Genomic DNA, 20,331 nt, shown 5'->3' with positions numbered 1-20,331 from the left:
ACCAAGTGCTTTTATATTTTTTAGGATGTCTTCACATAGTTTTAGATGGTATGGCCCACCTGAGTTTTGTATATGGATGATTTTTAAGATATCTCATAACCTAAAATGGACGCATCAAATGTACGGTGTTGATGTTCGACACACATCATGATGGGCCCCACAAAACTTACTAACATTAATTCTTAGGTTATCGCGAGGTCAATAAGTTGGGTCACAATTTTGATAAGAATATTTGGCCCATTTTATATGTTTGGTCCATTCAATCTATTTTACTGATCAATACTCTCAATTTGACTAGTTACTCGCCCTGATCAGGTTATATATTTTTTTCACAGATAAATTTTAATTTTCATTTAAAAATAACATTTTTTTCAAAATGTATATTTTTTACGCTTAATTTTTCTTTGAAAACTTTTAACAAAATATCAATTTTATTATAAAATATTAAAAAATTAAAATACAAATTCTGAATTTTTATTTTCAAAATATCAAAATATTTCTCAAAATTTATTTTTTTCACAAAAATTCCATAATGCTGATTTTTTTTTCCTTCAAAAACATATCATTTTGTTTCAATTTTTTAATTTTCCTTTTTAAAATGATATTTTTTTTCTTTCAAAATCTCAGTGTTTTTATAAATAACCTTTCCTTTCAATTTCAAAATTTTAACATTTCAATTATTTTTTTAAATCACAAACTTTTTCAACTTCTTTATTTTTTGTTTCAAAATGTTTGTTTTTTGTTAAAGTATCGATTCTTTATTATTGTTTAATTTTAAAATTTTCAATTCTTTCTAGCTCCATTTTTTTAAAAAGCATTTATTTTCGAATTTCTCAATTTTATTTTATTTTTCAAAATACAAACTCTCATTTTCTTTTTCAAAATATTTTCATTTTTCAACTTTCTCAAAATTTTCACATTTTTTGAAATCTTTTTAATTTTCTTTTTTAGGATATTATTTTTTTCTCGAAATCAAATTCTTTTTTTTTTTTTCAAAATTATCAACTTTAATCAATATTCTTTTTTTTTCCCCCACAAAATAGATTTTTTTTTAAATCACGGTTTTTATTTTTTCAAAATCTCATTTTTTCTTAAACATTGTTAAATTTTTTTAACTTATCGATATTTTTTTTCTTGTCATATTACAAATCATTTAAATATTAGCTTTAAATTTTAAAAAATTAATAATTTCCACTCATTTGATATAAAAACAATTTTTATTTATTTAATTTTGTTTTTTTTCGCATTCAATCAATTGTTAAAAAAATAATACTAGGTACAAATATGTACAATTAAACCACTGAATTTGTATTAAAAAACAATTCTTAGACTAGAAAAAACATGGTTTTCCACATATTCTAAAAAAAAAAATGTCAAAGGCAAAAGTCCTTTTACGATGGACCATGATCCGTCGCAAAAGCAACTGAAAAGCGTCGCCGTTCGGTAATCAGTCCATCGCCAACTTACGATGGACCAAAATCCGTCGTAAATCAGATTTTAGCGATGGATTTCAATCCGCCGTGAAATTCTGCGACGTTTGACCGGATTTTTGAGAAAGACGGGCATAGCGACGGACTTTTCCATTAGCGACGGATTAAATACGTCACAAATCGGCAGTTTTGGCGTAGTGATTTCTTGTCATTTTCTCTTGCTTAATTTCATTTTCGCAATGCAATATTCACTTATGCAACCAAACACAGCCTTAATCTTATGAAAAAGATGCGGCATTCAGAAAAGTAATGGGTAAAAACCAGTAATAAAACATATAAAGATTCCCTGCTCATACCTGAAGCGAAGCCGCCTGAGTTCTTGACCACCTCTGGGCAAGGGCGAAAGAGTTATATACATGCTCGGATCATCTTGTTCTACCCACTCAACCTCTTCCGTCAAGTTCTTGGTTCCGTTGCATAGTTGTGGATTACTTGGATTGCCATTGGACACGAGTTCGTGAGAAGCTTTTAGGCTGCTCAGACGGTTATCACTTGAATCCAGGCTCAGAACATTGAAGGTGTGTGATCCTTCGGGAACCCTATTAACCATATCCTTCAACTGCCCAAAGGTCAAAACATATTGGTATTAGAAGATTAAACAGCTCTGTCTGCACTGAGCAGTGACGCTGAAAAAAAGCAAGCTATTTTTTATTTTTTATTTTTTTAAATTTTTTTAAGAGAAAAAAAAAAAGCAAGCTATGAAAAGAAAATTTCTTGCTTTTTTGTTGTCCACTTGATATACAAAGTGACCAAGCCATACGAACACAATTTGGAAGGCTGATCTAAGCACTTTTTTCTGCATCAACATTACTAACACGAGAGGTATGGGATCTTGGTTGTTGTGTTCATATATTGAACAACATGTGACAGAAACAAATCACTTTTAAGCTGCGTTGGGCTCATGGTCATTTCAGCATCAACATTACTAACACGAGAGTAAAACAATGTGATATTGGAATTCCGAATTCCTACTCTCAATAGGATTTCCAGAAATCATGAGATGGGGATCTTCCATGTTCTATTGGAAAGAAAAAACCTCTTTTGTATCTGTGCGAGCATCTTTCCATGACTATTGGATATTCTACTACGAGTTGAAATCCCAAAAGTCGCGAACTATTTTTGTGCAGTCCAAACCAAATTCAGTTTTAACAAATAAATTCTGTAGCAGTTTCATAGTAGATATGCATCAATTGGAAGAAAAGATAACATGTCCATAATTCTGTATTAGGTATGCTTCTTCTTCTTTTTAGTTAGGCAAGTATGGGCTCGAACCCGAGACCTCAAATTGAAATGCACTCTGTCAAAACCAAAAAAAAAAAAAAAAAAACAATCTTAAAGTGTAACAAGTACATAGGAAGATCCAAAAGTGTGAAGTTCAAATGTTATTTGAACCCAAAAATACGAGTGTTTTTTTTTCCCATGATTTCAACTTTCAATCTTTCAATTATTAGATACCACTCTCAATGGGAATCCCGAATGAGAACTCGATAAATTTTCCATCGTACATCTCCTTTTCCACACAGTCCAACCACCCACCGTCCATGCAATTCCGTTCCAACTTCCAACAACACGGCTATTGTTAGGTAACTCTTTGCACAGAAGTCTCTTTGTAGCACTTCAAGATATAAGGTTACAAACTTCTCTGATGTGTTACAAAGAACCAGTGGTATCATTGGTGAATTGAGGTGGAAGAGGGATATCTCTAGATTCCCTACTTAAAAACATGCTAGGAACCCAATTAGTTTCAGCCATAGAAACATCCTACTAAGACCTGCTGCTATCATGACGTCATAGAGGACAAATGGTCACCTTGACAAAGGTATCATTGCCTTTAGGGCCTGTTTGGATGCCTGTAAGTTGGGTAAGTGGGAAGTGACTTACAGGGAAGTCCTTACAGGTGGTGTTTGGGGGAGAAAAATCACCTGTAAGTAACTTACAACCTGTAAGTCACTTACAGGCAAATCTACCAAAAAATTGCAGGGGGATGGGGGTGGGAAGTCACTTCCCTGTAAGTCACTTACAGGCTCTACGGTCAGATTTTTAAAAAGAGGGGAAAGGGGAGAAACGCACCAACCCACCAAATCTCTCTCCGTCTCTGCAATCTCTCGCTGCAGTTACTGCCTTCCGTCTCTTCTCCTCCTAAAACGGTAGGGTTTCATCTACCCTTTTTTTCTCCTTTGAAAACGGGAGTGGTTTGACGTTACTCTATAAGGCACGCTGGCATCCAAACAGCCACTTATATGTACCTGCGTATTTTTTCACACGTGTGATGGGCCTCTAATCCGAATGGACCATGTGATGCAGCATTCCATGAAACCGTCAGGGACTGTGGCCTGTGGTTGGTGATCCTGTAGATCGTTTATCTGGTTGGTCTCACTGTGGCCTGTGGTTGGTGATCCCATGATGTACTCCGGTGTTGGTGAATCTCTCAGATTGCACTGTTAGAATGCAAGTAATTTAACGATCTACATCAGTGTTGGTGAATCTCTTAGATCCTGAGCATCAAACTCCTCATTAGAGAATGAGAAAAACTTTGATGATAGAGTGGGATTGATGATGCGCTGGCCCTTGGAAATTACATCAGATTGCACAATTGGAATGCAAGTAATTTAATTATTAGATTTTCTATTAATGTTTCTAAGTTTATTCTCAATGCTTAAATTGAGTTATTACTCCATATTATAGATTTTTTGAATTCGTGGGCCCACTTTTATAGCCCACTTGATGATTGGTTTAGCTTAATAATTATCTCAAATATTCATCTTGATGGGCTTAACAAAATAACATATTTGATCCCATGTTTTTTTATATGATTATAACATTTTAGAACGATTCCCCAATCTAAGCTATGCTCGATGTGAATATACAGCTTTCTACCTGTAAGTAACTTACAGGTTATTCAAACAGAAAAAATAACTTACCTGTAAGTGACTTAAAACTTACATCCAAACAGGTTACCTGTAAGTAACTTTCACCTGTAAGTCACAACTTAAAAGAACTTACAGGCATCCAAATGGGCCCTTAAAGACAATCAAAGAGGAGGGCTAAGAATTGAATAAGTAAAAGAAATAGGTTTCATGGGTTTCCACATTGTCGAGACCATTCGACACCTCTTCACGCAGATTGAGGGGAAGTGTCATATGCCTCCCCATTCATCAGTGTAGGAGGGTCACAATCTGGACTCCAATCAACCTTCTTGTTGCTTCCTATATCTTATGTTCATTTGGGTGACTGAGCAAGCTTCCAAGAAGGTTTGGAGGATATTGCACCAGTCCCACATACCCCCTTCCCTTGAGCAGTAGTTAGCTGGCAGTTGGTTCGTTACGTTGGTGCTGTCTGGCGTTTGTAAGTTGCAGTGGAGCTGTTTGAGTCTTTGCCCTAATGGAGGGCTCAAAAGGGGGAAATCAGGGGATGGAAGGTGGTGCAGAGTAGGAAGCCGAGGAAGAAGTATCCATGGATCATTTGTTCTACATTGTGAGACAGCTAGATCCATTTGGGACCAGTTTTTCTTATTTTCCAGGTTCAGTTGGTGCTCAGCAGATCAATTTCTGAGGTGATTGTTGGCTGGAAAGATGGGTCTTTCTCATTGGGGTGCAAATTAATCTGGAATCTATTTTCATTTGCCATCTTGTGTGGCATATTGAAAGAGAGATGCAAGAATTTTTTACAGCAAATTTGGGCCTATCAAATCCCGGAACAGCGCGCTTTTCCAGCATTTCACAGGAGCTTCATGTGCAACCTAGAGAGAGTAGACTCCATAATAGGAGCTTCATGTGCAACCTAGAGAGAGTAGACTCCATAATAGGAGCTTCATGTGCAACTAGGCAGATGAACCGAGCCACATATTTCTACTATCTAGTGGCTTGAAAGATTTGGGATCGTTTGTTAGTGAGTGAGTGGCAAATGAGACCTTCATTGGACAGGTAACGAACTACTTACAATGACATGTTCAACATGAATTCAACCGCAAATAACATATTCATACAAGGAGCAATGGTAAAGATTTACCTCAACCTCGACACATAACAGAATCATAACACACCGCTAGCATGTTTTAAGTGAAGAAAATTTCACCTGTGCAGTAAGAGACCTAATCACATCCTTGGCAGCCTTGCGTTTTGCAGTTTCCTCTCTTGAAGTTAAAGTGGCCTCATTCAATTGTTTCAACGTTCTTTCTAGCTCAACTTCTAGAAGTTGGGACTTACGGGTAATATCCTCTACTTGCAGGCAGAATTCAGTCACCTTCTGCTGAGCAGGCTTCATCAAATTTACATACTAATAAGTTGTATGGTTCGAATAATCATCATATGGATGTTGTGATGACATCTTTGGTATATCATGAGCTCTTGATATTGCTACTATTTCTTATTTGCACAATGTGTGGTTTATATGGTTTGCTAATGCTTCTCCAATTGCAACAAGTATAATACTCATTTTCCTTGCAACATGGTTTTATATGTCGGTTGGTCTGTGACTCAACTAGGCTTGCTCTGTCCATTGAAACTCAAGCCGAAAATGGGCTGAAACTAACCGAAACAGGCCAAGTCAGGATGAAATTGAAAACTGAGAGATGCAGAAGATTTTCTGTGTATTTGAGACAACCCAATGGGGTTGAATATATAGAGATTACAACCATCTATACAAGAAAAGTAGTAAACGCAGAATCCCCTACCTATAAAAACAAGATATACAAGGTAACAAGATATACAAGGTATGTGAGGTGTCTAACATCCCCCCTCAAACTAATGTTGGTCATCGACAAGTAATAGTTTGCCAACAAGAAATGAGTGACGTGCAGACGTGAGGGATTTGGTGAGAATGTCAGCAATTGATCATGGGATGCCACATGTGGAAGAGAAATGAGCCCAGACTGAAATTTCTCACGAATAAAGTGACAGTCAACTTCAATATGCTTCGCTCGTTCATGAAAAACTGGGTTAGAGGCGATCTGAATGGCACTGAGATTATCGACATGGAGTGGAGTAGGATTCTGTAGAGGAATGTTTAAGTCTGAAATAAGTCCACGTAACCAGACAAGCTTACTACACGCAGCGGACATCGCCCGATACTCGGCTTATGTACTCGATTTGGAAACAGTGGCCTGCTTCTTACACTTCCAAGAGATGAGAGAAGTGCCGAGAAAAACACAGTAGCCAGTGATAGATCTTCGCGTGAGAGCGCATCCGGCCCAATCAGCATCCGAAGAAGTACGAAGGTCTAGAGTCGCCGTGGAGGAGAAGAACAGAGATCAATCTAGAGTTCCACGAAGGTACCGTAGGATGCGCAACACTGCAGTCATATGAAGAGTTCGAGGAGCAGAAACAAACTGACTGACGACGTGGACAGCGTAGGCAATATCAGGGCGAGTCATAGTTAAGTAAACCAGACTCCCAACCAGACGGTGGTATAAATCGAGCTGTGCAAGTAGATCACCATCATCACGACCATAGTGAACGTTAAGTTCTAAAGAAGTCTGAACCATCTTCTGATCCGTCAGTGATGCTAAGGTGAGAAGATCCTTAGTATATTTATGCTGGCTGACCAGAATCCCACGGTTGGAACATGAAAATTCAAGCCCAAGAAAATATGTTAGATGGCCGAGGTCTTTCATCTTGAATGATGATTGCAAAACTTCCTTTAAAGCTGAAATGCCAGTAGCATCGCTACCAGTCAGTAGGAGGTCATCAACATAGACCAGAACAATAACAATGCCGTGAGCAGTGGTGCGCAAAAATAAGGATGGGTCATGACCACTTTAAGTAAAGCCAGCACCCGTAACCACATTGTGAAAGCGTTGGAACCATGCCCGCGGTGCCTGTTTGAGGCCGTACAGGACTTTCTTTAGGCGACATACCTTATTGTCAGGAATTAAAGAGTTAGGAGGAGGTTTTAAATATACGATTTTTTGGAGGTCTCCATGAAGAAAGGCATTTTTCACATCCATCTAAGAGAGTGGCCATGAGCGAACAGAAGATATAGCCAGAAGAGTACGAACAGTTTTCATCTTGGCCACAGGAGCGAAAGTCTCATCGTAATCAATTCTGTATTCCTGTTTGTATCCCTGAGCGACAAGTCGAACCTTGTATCGATCCAATGATCCATCAGACTTGAACTTTATAGAATAAATCCATTTGCTACCAATTAGCTGTTGGTCAGCGGGTCGAGGGACAATCTCCCATGTATGGTTATCATCCAATGCCGCAAGTTCTTCTGCCATAGCCTTCTTCCAACAATCATGAGCGGCTGCCTAAGAATATGAAGTAGGAATAGAAACAGTATCCAAAGTAGCATTCATGGCAGACATAGAGCATATCAAGCGATCAGGCGCTTGATGTTCACGAGCAAAACGACGTATCGAGGTAGGTTCAGGATCCGCAACAGGTACAGTAGGTTCGGGTTGAGTAATAGGTGGTAGATCTGTACGTGGTCGACGTGAGTATACCTGCAATGGACGAGGGAGAGTACTTGAGGCAAACGGAATTTCAGGAAAGGTGGTTAGACCAGAAGAGTTTGGAGTGTGCGGAGGAGGAAGAGATGAATGAAAGGCAATATGTTCAAGAAAAACAACATGTCGTGAAACCTGAACACGGCGAGAAACAGGATCATAACATCAAAAACCTTTTTGAGTTTCCCCAAATCCCAAGTACATACATTTGACCGATTTTGGAGATAGTTTATTACGTTCACGTGAAGCCAGGTGAACATAACAAATACAACCAAACACACGGAGTGTGGAATATGTAGGAGGTAAGCCGGTGAGAACAAAGTAGAGAGATTTATCATTCAGAACTTTGGTTGGCATCCGGTTAATTAAGTAGATTGAATGTAACATGGCTTCCGCCCAGAAAGAACCAGTAACACTCATAGCTGTCATCAGAGTGTTGGCAGTTTCAACAATATGACGATTTTTCCGTTCAGCCACCCCATTTTGTTGTGGAGTATCAGAATAGGTGGTCTGATGAATAATCCCATGACCTTGAAGAAAGGTACGAAATTCGTTTGAGAGATATTCTCCCCCTGAGTCAGAGCAGAGAGTTTGAACTGGAACCCGAAACTGAGTCTCCACCATAGAGTGAAATAACTTGAATTTTTCAAAAACCTGTGACTTTGATTGCAGAAAGTAAATCCAAGTGTACCATGTGAAGTCATCAATAGTATAACATAGTATCGTAACCCAGAGAGGGACATAATTGGTGATGGACCCCAAACATCTGTATGCACAAGTTCAAACATAGAAGATGATTTTGTAGTACTTAAAGAAAAGGGAATACACTTACTTTTTGAAAGACAACAGGAAGAACAAGAATAATCCAAATCATTTTTATTAAGAGAAATATTCCCTAACATACCAGATGAAATTAACTGAAGTAATCGAACCGAATGTGGATGACCCAGGCGAAAGTGCCACAGTTTCCACATTTTATTTGTTGAAGTAATATCTGATGAAGATGGAGAAAAGAAACAATGAGCCGGGGTGACAGATGGATCAAAGTCAAGCACGTACAGACAACCATGCCGCCTACCCTTCCCAAGTACCTTCCCCGTTGCCAGATCCTGCACAAAACAACAGTTGGGAAGAAATATGACTAAGCAGTTATTGGAAGTGAGTTGACCAACTGAAATTAAATTGGAGGAGAGGTTAGGGACATGAAACACATCACGAAGAGTGAACTGGTGATGAGCAGAAGGAGAGAAAGTCAATGAGCCAACGGACTGAATAGGTAGTCTAGTGCCATCCGCAGTAGAAATAGCCTGGTTGCCGGTATAGGGACAAATGTCACAAAGATGGGATACATCACCGGTCATATGATTGGAAGCACCCGAATCGAAGAACCATGTAAAAGATGGGGATATACCTGACATACCGGCGGCAGAAAGGGCCTGAACAATTTGTTGGAGCATCGCAGGAGTCAATGGAGATGAAAGACCTTCAACAGAAGTAGTAGATGCAGACTCACTAACAGATGGCTCGGAAGAGATAGTGGCAGCCGTAGCAGAAAGAGCACGACCATGGCCACCACGTCCACGGCCGAAAGAAGATGCATAAGCTCGTGTACGGTAGTCCTGAATACCATGACCAGTCCGTCGACAATAAGCACACCATTCCTTGCATTGAGCGACAACATGACCCACCTTGTTGCACCCGCGACAAGTCAAGGGAGAGGAACCAGAACCACGTGTTGGTGGAGTTGTGGACACATCAAGCACCATATCAGATGAGCCCGGAGTTGAGAGAACTTCCAGTCATTGTTCCTCAGCCAATAAATCATTAATAACCGAATTCAATGAAGGAGTAGGGCTACGGTTCAAGAGAGCAGCCCGACAATGCTCAATTTCTGGATGTAGCTTCATAAGGAATTGATGAACTTGTGCACTCTCGCGCATAGTTTGGAATATTTTAAAGTCATGAGGAAATGTTGGATCCATCATAGTCATCTCTGTCCAAATTGTGACAATTTTGGAGTAAAATGATTGAATACTGTCGTTACCCTGAGTAAAGGTAACAAGATCCTATTCCAGACGGTATAACCGGGCTGCATTACTCTGTTGATAAATCGACTGGAGATGTTCCCACATCGCCTTAGCAGTGCGATGAGGCATGAGTCCAACAGCAATGGACCGATCGATCGAATCAAGAATCCAGGTAATAATCCGTCCATTGTTTATTTCCCAATCATCTAATTTGGCGGCATCTGTGGGGATAGTAACGGATCCATCCAGTAGCACTCACAAACCACGACCCTTGAGGAAGTTCTTAAAATGGATGGCCCATAGAGAATAGTTGGTACCATCAAAACTACAACGTGGGGCTTCTGTACGTGATGAGTCCTTATCCATTGATTGATCTGAAGTAATGGAATAACACAGAAGAAAGTTTCAGATGTACCGTACAGCAAGGGATCTGGATGAGCAGAGGTTGAATCTGGATGAACAGGATCTGGACGAGCAGAGTGCGTCGGATCTGAATCTGGATTTGGACGAGCAGAGGCCGAGCAGGGGCTGCCGGACGAGCAAGGGCTGGCCGGACGAGCAGGGATGAACAGAGGAGCACAGGGACAGAGGCGCAGAGGTGAGCAGAGGCGAGTAGGGACGACCGGACGACGCAGCAGGATCGGATGAGCAGATCTGAAGCAGAAGGGTCGCAGGATGACGCAACAGGGACAGCCGGACGACGCAGGGGAGGTCGGATGAGCAGGAACAATGACCAAACGCAGCAGGGATGGCCGGACAATGCAGCAGGGGCGGTCGGACGGCGTGGTTTGGGTGGCCGAACGACGCAGGGGTGGTCGGATGAGCAGAGGCACTTGCTAGACGCAGCAGAGGTGATGAACGGACGACGCAGGGACGGTTTCGGATCAACCTCGCTTTGATACCATGAAAACTGAGAGATGCAGAAGATTTTCTGTGTATTTGAGACAACCCAATGGGGTTGAATATATAGAGATTACAACCATCTATACAAGGAAAGTAGTAAACGCAGAATCCCCAACCTATAGAAACAAGAAATATAAGGTAACAAGATATACAAGGTATGTGAGGTGTCTAACAGAAATAGTATCAATCCATTCAAGGGCGAACAGAGTCAACTTAGATTGTAATTTAAAACCATGCTTGGTGAAGGAGAAGAATCAATCCTAGCATCAAAGAACAATCCATTCATGCTGAAAAACCTGCGTCGTTCAAAAGGATTAATTCATCCAAAACACAAGTTCAAACGAATTAAATGGTAGGAACGACGCATGGGAACCACCGTTGCTTTTCTTGACTAGTATTAACCAACTGTAAATTATTATCAATGTGTGTCAATAATATTTACTTATGATAATACTTGGAAATAATATACTATAACATCCTCCTATACTTGCAAATTGTTAAACTTTATATGCTATGTATCTAGTGGCATTCTTGGTGCATAACCTTAATTTGCCACATAGAGTCATCTTTAAAATTTTCAAATATTTTAGATGACATGTTTTTGATAAGGCCAAGATGACCAAATGAGGATGCAAAATTTAATTGAATCTCACAAGCTCTAATAAACATCATTTTGTCTTGAGTGCTGAACGAGCCAACATAACATCTCTAGTCCCAAGATTGAGATATACCTATTCCAGACAAGGGAGCTATCATGGTGGCTTTTCTGTTGTGGGCCTAGAGAATAGACTGAAGTGATTTTCCACTATGACAGGCATACCCTAACTTATATTGTGGTCAACATTGTTAAAGAATTGTGGATCAAATATTACTTAACTTATGAACAAGATAGTCAATTCATCCCGGTTCAACCATACAAAGGAGACAAATGTTAAGTAAAAAACCAAGCTCTAAACTACATAGAAATTGTCGTTCTTGCTTTTGCCAACAACTAACCTGCACCCTCAATTTAACAACTTCATCGCTGAACTTGTCATTTGTCGGCTCTGAATCGTTGACAGCAACTTCAGGAGATGTAAGGCCAGTTGGAGTTGGAGGTAGTGCTGTTGAACGAGATGGACTGGGCCTCGTCGAGATAGGAGATGTTGCTCCGGAAACCATTCTTGAACTGGGAACAGAAGAAGAAAATATTTTATTTGAAGATCTTGATGCATAAAAGTTCCCCCATTGAGCACTTCCACCTAGGGATGGAGAAAAGCGACTAATATGTGATTCTGCTTTCCTGGACTTGGAATTTTGCATATCAGTATGCTTAAAGGATCCAAGTGAAAGGAGCCTGCATAGTTGCCTAAGTGACTTGGGATCTGGAGACTCTTTTTCTCCCACTTCATTAGAACTCTGAGTCGTACTTCCACTTGGGTTCTTTGCAGGTTGAGAAATCAATCTAACCTCAATGACTTTCTTAAGTTTTGTATAACAATCATCACATACACGATAAGGCTTGTTCATATTTGGAGCCAAAGAAGCTTTTGTAGATTTTCTGCTGCTTCATGCTTTGCAGAAGACTAGCCCACAATTAGAACAATTATGACATTTTCTTCTGAAACCAAACTGATTGTGGCAGCCAGAACATATGGAATGATCAGCACTGGACACCCATTTATGAAGACAGATAGCAGCAGTGAAATTTGAACCACAAACAACACTCTTAACTTGTTTGTTCTTCAGAGCTTCAATAAGGGTTGGAGTGTTTCTGTCATCATTGTCCCCATGGCCTAAGTGTCCATTTGCCGCCTTGCCCCAAGTATAAACTTCAGTTTTTGAAGTCAAAACTGCAACATGATAGGAACCACATGGTATCTCTTCTACAATGCTCTGGCAAATTTTGCCTTCTATACAAGAAGGGGCCTTTCCATCAGCTTCAGGATTTCCCAGCTGTCCATTCACAGTACTCCCCATCGCATAGACTCGCCCGGAGGTTGAAAAAGCAACAGTAATCTCATTCCCACAGGCCACTTGAGAAAAGCTTGGCTCAACCAAAGCAGCTACACATGCTGGAACAAGTCTAGGTTCATTGTCACCATGCCCAAGTCGGCCTTTATCCCCATCACCCCAGGTAAACAGTTTTCCGGATGGCATACCAGTACTAGAAGACTGATCCAAAAATTCAACAACAGTGACAGTGTGCTTAACACCACAAGCTGCCCTCACCATTCGCAGTCCTGTAAGTGATTCCACTTCTCTTGGCATGCTTACACTTTTACGATCTCCATGGCCTAAAGCACCAAAAGTTCCCTCACAAAATGTAAACAGTTGACCTGAAGAGGTTACAACAGCTGTATGCAAAGGTCCACAAGCAACTGACAACACATGAATACCTTCCATTTGACCAGTTACTCTCTTAGGAATCCAATGACTAGCCTCATTTCCATGCCCAAGAATACCAGAATCAAGAGTACCATCACCCCATGTATAAAGATCCCCAGACAGTGTAACAGCACATGTATGATACTCTCCACATGCTACTAGTTCAACATTCATCCCACTGAGTGCATTGACAAGCTTAGGGTGGGTCACATCAGCTTCTACTCCATGACCAAGCCTTCCACCCGACTCCTCTCCTCAACTAAAGACCTCTGCTTGTTTGGTGACCAAAACAGCATGCTTACTTCCACAAGCTATATTTTGCACGTCAAGCACCACCACTGATTCTAGAGCCTTTGGCAGAAGTGTGTCCATCTTGGCAGCGGACAAACTTCCAACCCTATGCATACCACCACCAAGAACCCCACCTCCTAGGCCTTCTCCCCGGATGAAAACATCACCTATGGCATCAAAATCTTCATGACATGATCCCTGGCTTGATGAACTTACAGCACTAGATAGACTGACTCGATTATCAGCTGTAGAGCTCCGGCCATTTAAGTTATCACCGTAGAGCTCGGCCATTTAAGTCATCAGCCATAGAGCTCCGGCCATTTAAGTCATCAGCCGTAGAGCTCCGGCCATCTAAGTCATCAGCTGTAGAGCTCCGGCCATTTAAGTCATCAGCCGTAGAGCTCCGGCCTTTTAAGTCATCAGCCGTAGAGCTCCGGCCATTTAAGTTATCTCCACCTCCAGAAGAAAGTGAGTTGCGAGAATTAGTGACTGAATCTGACTGATAGGAGCCTTTCACAGCTGCTGTGTTTAATAACTCATCATAAACTGCCTTTGTCAAATCATTGTTTGGAGGATTCTCAAATGGAACTTGCATTTGTTTGGCAGCCCCAGGAATTTGTTGGGCATCACCAGGATCCTGAGATCACCAAAAACCAGTGAAATGCATTATTTAAATGGTGAAAAAGAAACATCTAAAGGACCACGGAAGTTGGAGATTTGAAGGGACAACAAATAACCCAACCTTTTGTAAGATGTCAGTAATATCATACTGTGAAGTCCATGGGGAGATTCTTCGGGTCAATGTTTTTGGATTATTTGCATCAGAGGAAGCTCTCTCACTTCTAGATTCTGATCTCCATTTCCAGTAGTTGCCATGTGAAATCAATGCTTTCAGAGCAACAAACCAGACTTCAGCTTCATCCTTATCCTTGGATATCTGTCATAAAGATGTAAACGAAGAAATTATATTCTGAAGGGTGGGGACATAAACAAGATATATTGAGAATCGAGAATATGCTTTGTACATGGGCAATATATAATTCCTAATTTCCTATCAATGAAAGACATACAAATACAAATGCACAAAGTGTAGCTTTCATTTGTCACTCTCTTCAAGAATAAAATAAGCATCAATCTAAATGTGATACTCACCAGATCCAAAGATCTATCATAGTATATAAGAGAAAATGATTGGTATTCCTTCTCTGGCCGTGGATACCTCCGAAATATCGCCTGAAAGACGACAATGCATATGTCATGCCCTTATCATGTATTACATGACTACTTAGTTATTTGGTGAAAAAGATGGAATAACCAGAAAACCATTCATAAGCAACATATATAGTATTAGTATCGTTATATGTATCAATATCGTTGATACCCAGAAATATATCGCTGAGTGAGGGAAAATTTGGGGAAACAAGGGGAAAATGGGGGGATTTCTCAATGAAACTTCAGGAGATGCTAAATACACATATTTGCATATTTAGGAACCCAAAATTTAAGAAAAAAATGAAGAAAAAAAAATGTATACATAATAAGCCTAAAAGCTAATGCTGACTTAGGAAAACATTGGGGAAACATGGGGAAAATGGTGAAAATGGTGAAAATTTTCAATGATACTTAAGGAGATGCTAAAATACACATATTTGCATATTTACTCAAGGAAACGTTGGGGAAACATGGGAAAACTGGTGGACCCATCCATCCATGCATGCATACACATATACATCCAACCATCCATCCATCCATGCATGCATATACACTCATACAAACATGCATTTCATCATACAACCATGCACCCATAAAAAATAAAAATAAACAGATTTTTGGCAATATTGATATATTGGCGATATACAAGCGACACCTGGAATTCACAGTCCAAAACACTGGTGATGCTTGGCAATATATTGCCGATAACTGGAATTTCTAATACAACCAGTGTTATAGGTATCGCCGAGCAGATGATATCAATAATATTTCTGATACTTAGAACATTCTTCATAAGTCAATAACATTGTGAACAAGGTAAGAACCATTGTGGACGTCAATGATTGGAGCAATAAAATAAGTGAAATGATATCAATATCCAGAGTGGTTGATAAGTACCTCATGCCCTAGAAGAAATTGAAATAGTTTAGAAGACATGTCAATGATAGCAAGATAATCACCACATAATATAATCCCTAGGAGCTGATAGACCTTCTCAAATCTTGTACAAATATAAATATCAAGTAGGTAAGAATTGTCCCAACAATAATTAAAACTCTCTGCAGGCCAGAGGCAAAAAGAGAAACAGAAACAAAATGAGCCAAAACAAAGAAGATACGGAAAGCAAAAATACAAACCACCACTTAGAAAAACAAAAAAGAGCCAAAAACCAAGAATTTATTAATTGAACTCCCCCCCCCCCAAAAAAAAAAAAAAAAAAAAGAAAAAAAAAAGGACTGAAGGCCATCTTTTTTCTTTTAGGGTAATCATTCTGATTAGCAGACTCTAACATCTCAGTACTGCTGCTTATTCTTGATACTTGTCCAAACTTGTATAATTAAAAGAAGAAAAAGAAAAACTCAATCTCCCAAAACACACAAATCATTTCAATCTTTCCTCATTCCAACATAAAACATGTATAAGAAACCTAAAAAAAGAATAACCAACTTCCAAAATTAATTCCTTAAAAAAAGTTAGAAAAACAAAAGAAATATATAGTAGCAACTAGCAATCCAACCCTAATGTCCAGAACCTCAATCCTGTCCTTTTTATCTCCTCCAGCCAAGGTTCAATATCAGTTGAACAAGCTTTATGCATGGGATACTGCAGTGCACCACTGATACAAAACAAAACATTTCAAAAATAAATCAATACATTCGAGTTTTTTTTTTTTTAAAACATTTTTATTTGTATAATTTACTGATCCAAAGAATGTGAAAAGTGATTTTAGAAAAACCAAAGAAAGTGGGATGGCTAAAACCTAATTTAACATGTACATCAATATGTTCTTTTTTTTTATAGGTAAGCTGGCCTCGAATCTAAGACCTCTATGTTGAAATGCATTGTGTTTACCATTTAGCTATTGGCTCAAACCTGTAAATCAAGATTAGTTTCCTTTGTGAATAAAGGAATAAGACCTATAAAATAGTGATAAACTGGCTTTGAATTAATAAATAATGAGAGATATTAAAATAAATACATATCAAAATCTAATGTACAGAATGCATCCGATGCTATGGCATTCTTATCAGAAGACATCGACGATCAAAATTGATACAAGCAATATATTTCGACACTAAACAGATCATGAATTTGTGTGCACGCAGATAATTGATGACAACAAGAATTTGTGAGCAGCAAAGATGGGAATTCCTCCAGATGAAATAATGGAGGCTTTTGATGAATTCTTCAGCAGTGGGCTTGTTTAGTGGAGATTTGAATTGTTCATTCTTCATGCTTATTCCCAAGGAGGGTGCCAAAGAGATCCAGGATTTATAACTGATAGGTCTCATTGGGAGCCTCTACAAGATTATTGACAAGCTTCTAACTGGGAGATTGAGCAATATCCAGCCCCGGATCATTTTTCTGATGCAAAGTGATTTCCTAGGTGGCCAGAATATTGTGGATGGGCCATTCATTGCAAATGAATTGATCAATGAAAGTCAGAAAATGGCTTAAAAGAGTTTTTCCTTAACATAGATATGGAGATGGCCTGTGATTGTGTAAATTGGAGATTCTCTGATTACCTTCTAGGAAGAATAAGTATCGGCAATAGATGGAGAGGCTGGATCAAAATCATGACTTTTGTCTGGATGCTTTCTATTCTCATCGACAGCACACATGGGATTCTTCAAGAGATTCAAGGCTTGTGTCAGGGGGATCTGATGTCCCTGTTCATGTTCAATACTCCGGTTGAAGTCCTGAGCAGTATGATGGTGAGGCAGCTGAGTCAAGTTTGTTTCAAGGTATCCACATCAGCAGCATTCCTCTCCCATTCATATACCTACAATATGCAATGACACTTAATTGTACGGAAAAAGTTCTATTCGGGAAGCTCAAAGCTTCAAAGAAATTATTCGCTGCCATAAGGTTGTTTCAGGATTCCATATCAACATGGCAAAAAATTAGCATTGCTGGAATTAATATGAAGAGGTTGTCGTTGGATCGATTGAGTCCGTGGGAAAGAAGTTTGCCTTTCCATGCAGCCAGATTTCGATTATAACGCTCGACCAAGGCATCCCAGGCATGAACCGGCGACATACCCCAATGGCGGTCCCAACAACTGGATTGACAGAGAAGTCTGGGTGGAGGATATTGCTTGAAAAGTCAGCCTCGGAAAATATGCCGATTCACCTTTTATCACTTTTCAAGTGCCCTACTAAGGTGGTGGCCAAGCTTGAGTCGATCCAGAAGCAATTTCTCTAGAATAACAGGCAGGAAAACCACAAATTCCACTTACTTTCCTGGGGGAACATGTGCAAGCCGATCAATGCTGGTGGACTTTGTCTTAATTCAGTTTGGGCCATAAACTCTTCCCTTCTTGCCAAATGGAGGATAGGAAACAATGAAATGCTTATGATTTCAGCTCCTTACAGCCACTTATGGGGTTGGTTTTATCGCTGGGACATTAAGGTGGACCAGGGTTGGAAGGGATCAGCTCTTTGGAGAATGATTTCAGCTGTTTACAGAGATTTTTCAAAGCATAAAAGTCTAGAAGGAAATAGACTAAAAGTTTATTTTGGGTAGATAGATGGTGCTTTGAAACTCCTTGTTGGCTTCAATTTCATCCCCTATTTCAGAAAACTAAGGATAAACATGGCTGGGTGGATGAATTCAATGACAAGAGAGACACCGTGCTAGAATTCTCAGGCCCTATCAATGTTTGAGATTCCAACGGTGTGGAAACTATTGCTCTTCCCCAAGGAGTCAAGCTTGCAGTCAACCGTGGTGCTAGGACTCCACTAATGATCTCAGCTTAGTCAAATAGAGTCATGCCCCTTGGAAATTGGCAATTTTCATAGAGGAAGCCTGGAACGTGCTATTCCCTCTGTGTTCTTTTACAAGATGAACCATTTGGTTAACTACAGGGAGTACTTTCTTGGCGAAGGAGGGGTTTTAGCTGGTGTTTGAAATATCGGTATTGCGTTACGTATCGCACCCTTGGGAAACGGATACATATCAGTTATCGCATGGGATATATCCGTTGTATCACGTAATGTATCGCTGTTATTCGGAAAATGGGAAAACATTGGGAAATTGGTCGAATTTTTCAATGAAACTTCAGTGGTTGTTAAAAAAGACATCAATACACATTTATAAATCCAAACATTACAAAAAATAATAATAATAAGTGCACATAATAGGTTTTCTTTGTATGGGGTTCTAATTTATGCGTTGTCTAACTGAATTGAAGCAAGTAAATTCAAAGTCTATTCATATAGTTTATAAATATAAGAAGACGTGTGGAAACATAAGCGATATATTCAAAAGCAAAAGAAGAATCACTAGATCAGTTTATGCGTTTGATTTTATGTTTAGACACAAAGATTGCAATTGATTTGCAAGAAATTGGAAATTTTTAATTTTTTTCAATTTTCCGCAACTTAGCCCATCTCCTCCAAATCTCGAAATCAAAGCTCCCAATCTGTGATTTTTCATGCAAAACATGAAAAAAATCATGGATTTGTAACAATTTAATACCGATTTAACATGATTTATAGAAAATAAAAGAATTTAAAATAAAAAATGCTCATTGGATCGAACATGTGGGATATATCCCACTAGTTGTGCGTTTTGTATCGCACAAGTGGGATGCAAGATATATCGTGAGATATATCGACTGATATCGTTGATACATAAAACACTGGGTACACAAACTCACTGTACACTGTCCAGGAATAATTCTTGATACACTGCTAAGTTTGAGTTGCTTCTCATCTTTACCAGAGTACCATATCAGCGTAGACTCATCCTGACAGTTATTTTTTTTTTTTTTAAAAGAGAGAGAGAGACCAAAGAAAAATGTAAGATTCATAGTTACAAGAAAGAGTACCTTATATTTGAATTTGAATTCACAAAAAAAATCAAAATCAAAATGTTGTGTATTGAAGATCATATCTAAGGAAGCGAAGAACCCACCGCTGTCACCACTAAAAAAGACCCTAAGTATCTCATTATCTGGAAGATTAAAGAGTAGCTCATATTAAAATATTTTCCTAGGGTGTACATGTGCAATATAATCCTGATGGCACATTGGATACCAGGAAATTAACACAACGAAACGCAGTAAGGCAACCAAGTAAGAAGACAACCAACCTTGATTTTCTTTTTAGACTTTTAACATACTAGATTGGTTGAGCTAAACCATGTTGATCTAACCACCACTGGTAGTGAGAAAGTAAAGACAAACTATTTCTCCTCATTATATTCAACAGTTCCATTTTACACTTATGCATAATTGCATATACATGTATGTAGTAGGGCAACACCTCATGCATGCACCCACTGAAGGCAGCTAGAATGAAACGAGTCAGGACTAAGAAATGGTGAACTGTATGCAGGAAATGAAGGTTGACAGATTGAAACAGGAAGGTAGCAGCGGGAACAAATGAGCATGAAAAACTACTTAAATACCACTTTATGGACAAAAAGGTACGGAAAAGATGAACTTGCCTGCTATCTTGGGCCTTCTCTTAGTTATGTCCATCACGTTTCAACACTGGTCAAGGTAAGAGTGGGTAACTTGTATTGCAGTTGCATTCCACGGCTGAAAACCTGAAATAACTAAAACCTACAGATGTGTGTGTGTGTGTGTCTT

General features: G+C 39.2%; 1 pseudogene; it reads right to left on the bottom strand.

Moving 5' to 3' along the window:
* Positions 1 to 1,706: 1,706 nt before the first annotated feature.
* Positions 1,707 to 20,331, bottom strand: part of LOC131232818 (PH, RCC1 and FYVE domains-containing protein 1-like) — a 35,624-nt pseudogene continuing 16,999 nt past the window's right edge.

This window comes from Magnolia sinica, chromosome 18 (genome assembly GCF_029962835.1).
Source record: "Magnolia sinica isolate HGM2019 chromosome 18, MsV1, whole genome shotgun sequence".
In the NCBI taxonomy this organism is placed as follows: domain Eukaryota; kingdom Viridiplantae; phylum Streptophyta; class Magnoliopsida; order Magnoliales; family Magnoliaceae; genus Magnolia; species Magnolia sinica.
This window is presented reverse-complemented; position numbering and strand designations above follow the sequence as displayed.